This window comes from Cryptomeria japonica, chromosome 9, assembly GCF_030272615.1.
Source record: "Cryptomeria japonica chromosome 9, Sugi_1.0, whole genome shotgun sequence".
Taxonomy (NCBI): Eukaryota; Viridiplantae; Streptophyta; class Pinopsida; order Cupressales; family Cupressaceae; genus Cryptomeria; species Cryptomeria japonica.
In genome coordinates, this window is record NC_081413.1 from 52,509,242 (window position 1) to 52,512,796 (window position 3,555).

The following is a 3,555-nucleotide window of genomic DNA, read 5'->3' on the forward strand; positions in this document are numbered from 1 at the left end:
TGGCAAAATTGCCAACCTCACCTAGATCGCATGGTTTGCCTACTACATAAACACAACTGGCTACTCAGCCCATCACTAAATTTGATGGTACCTTCATCCAATTGGGTACTCTAGCACATGAATAAGAAGACAAAGATATTCTTAGCTGGTTATACAAAGATGAAGAAGAAAATCATAGAGCAGCTGCTCTGGACATTGTTCTACCAACACACATGTATGGAAAAGGCTACTTAATCATGAAGCAAATGGGATATGACAGTAAAGGACCCATTGGCAAATGCAAAGGAGTCACTGAACCTATAAATCTTCCTTCACAACCTAGTAGAAACAAAGCAGGATTGGGTTCTAAACTCACGTTCCTATTGAAGCGACTACCTCACCTACCTATCAAACCTCAATGGAAAGTAAAGACACCATACAAAGAAGAATCCTAGCAGGAAGCACTTTTTGAATCAGCAGAAACAATCCGGAAGGCACGGGAATGTCAAGATCAGAAGTTACATCAAGAAAAACTTCTAAGTCATAAGAAGGCCCTATCTGCAGCAGTAGCTCATATTCAAACACCAATATCTCAAGAACAAATCATGACATCTTCAAATACCGTTATTCCTCCCCAAAGAAGCACAGTCTATGAACAAATTCAGCAAGTAGAAGATGGATCTGATACAGAATCAACACAAAATATCAAAATAGTATCCATCATCAAAGATTTGTTTTCACCATACAACACCCCTGTTTACAGCACAGATAGAATCTGGGATAATGCCTATGAGATAGATTCCATTGAATATGAATGGGGTACCTGCTCCAATGCTACTACTGATATCCTGGATGATACTGATTCTATATCCCTTTCTCAGGAAGAACATAATGCAGAGGATAGACCTCTTGAGTTTGGACCACAACATATCTATGACGTTCAGGAAAGCGAACACAAATATTACGAACAAGTCTATGTAGAAGATGATACCATCGAAGACCTCGATGAAATCCTAGACTTCTTTATAAACAAGACCCATCACGATGATAACTCTATCCTAACACTTACAGTAGCTGAACTTGACCCACCAAATGATTCCTTACCACTTGTCTTCCCTGATCTCATCGACTGGAATGAACCTGAGACTCATGATATCCCAATTTTTCCAGATGATGAATCTATTATCCATTACCTATGTACCATAAATCCAGAAACAGACTCTACCAGTGAACGAAATAAAGATGTCTGTTCTTCAGGGAGTGCCAAGTCTCTCAGTCGCAAAAATGAATCAAATAATGAATCTAATGCTGAAAACCAGTCAATGGCAGTTATAGATTCCAAAAAAGTAAAAATAAAGGACGCATCTGAGGGTGAAAACCTTTTTAAGGCACCTAACGATGGGAGACTTGACACTCTTCCTGAACATTTTCATGAACGATCACCTATACTGATTGAGCCCACTCAATCAATCAACATTAGTACCACAGAAGCAGCCAGACACATTCACCTTGCAGAATCTCTGACAGAGGAGGAAAGATCGGCATTTATCATCTTCTTTAAAGGACAACAAATTAACTTTGCCTGGTCATATGCTGATATGCCCGGAGTAGATCCACACCTAATCATGCATCACTTATCCATCTCTGCAGGAGTCAAGCCAGTCAAGCAAAAGCTACGAAAGATGAATCCACAGGTAGCACTCATGGTCAAAACTGAACTAAAAAAATTATTAGATGTCGGATTCATCCGACCCATTGACTATGCAGAGTGGATATCCAATATCGTTCCAGTATCAAAACTAGATGGTAGTATCAGAATATGCACTGACTTCAGAGACGTCAACAAAGCTTGTCCCAAAGATGACTTTCCTCTACCCAGTATCGACATAATTGTAGATCTCACAGCAGGCCATGCAATGCTCTCACTAATGGATGGTTTCTCAGGCTATAACCAAATCAAGATAGCTCCTGAAGATCAAGATAAAACAACATTCACCTGTCCTTGGGGAACATACTGTTGGAATGTTATGCCTTTTGGCTTAAAGAATGGAGGCGCCACTTATCAAAGAGCAATGACAACCATATTCCATGATATGATGCACACATTTATGGAAGACTATGTGGATGATTTACTAGCAAAATCTTTCATCAGAGCTGAACATCTCGGCATCCTAACAAAGATCTTTGATCGGTTGCAGAAATTCAAAGTCCGACTCAACCCTAAGAAGTGTGTCTTCGGGGTTACATCAGGCAAGTTACTAGGTTACATTGTCTCAGCTAAAGGTATTGAAGTTGATCCAGCAAAGGTACAAGCCATCATGGATATGCCACCACCAAAGAATATCAGTCAACTTTGATCTCTCCAAGGATGACTTCAATCAATCAGGCGATTCATCGCTCAACTAGCAGATAAAAGTCTGCCATTTAACCACTTGCTACACAAAAATGTACCATTCAGATGGGAGACTAAGTGTGCAGAATCTTTTTACCAAATTAAACAGTACCTGATGAATCCACCGATTCTAGTACCACCAATTGCAGGAAAGCCTCTTATACTATATATCTCAACAACAGATGTTTCACTGGGGGCACTATTGGCACAAGAAGATCAACAAGGAAAGGAATGCGCCATATATTACATCAGTAGAACATTGAATGGCTATGAACTCAATTATACATTCATTGAAAAGGCTTGCCTAACAGTTGTTTTTGCATCTCAGAAGTTCCGACATTACATGCTAGCGTACACTATCAAGCTAGTAGCCAAAATTGATCCTCTCAAGTATCTACTCAGCAAGGCAGCTCTCACAGGCCGATTGGCTAAATGGGTCATGATTCTCAGTGAATTCGACATCCACTACACAGAAAGATGAGCCATCAAAGGACAAGCAATTGTAGATCAGTTGGCTGAAGCACCACTACCAGGCAAACAAACCATGGACATTGAATTTCCAAACAGGGACGTTTTTGCTCTTTCCTCCAAACAATGGACCCTATACTTTGATGGATCCTATACACAACATGGTTCAGGGGCTGGCATTCTATTCATTACCCCTGAAGGACACACTATGTCGAGATCATACAGACTTATGTTTCCATGTACAAATAATGTGGCTGAATATGAAGCATTGGTTATTGGCATCAAAATGGCCGTAGAATGGAAAATCACAGAGTTAAAAGTCTATGGAGACTCACAACTAGTCATTAATCAATAACAACTATCAGACAAAGGATGACAAGCTACTACCTTACAAACAGATGGTGGATGACTTCAAACAGTATTTTGTGCACATCACTTTTGAACAAATACCAAGGTTGAGTAACAAAGCAGCCGATGCAATGGCTACGATTGCTTCATTACTACAAATTCCAGAACACCAGAGTCGTTATGAGTTCCTGGTAGAACAACTGTTCTCCTCTGCCTATGACCACTCTGAATCCCAGGTTATATATGCCTTGACAGGTTCAGATTCTCCGTTATATGGACCAATATACGATTACCTCAAGCATAATATTTTACCCATTGACCAATCCCGTAACCAAAAACGTAACTTTATTCGACAAGCTACCCGTTAC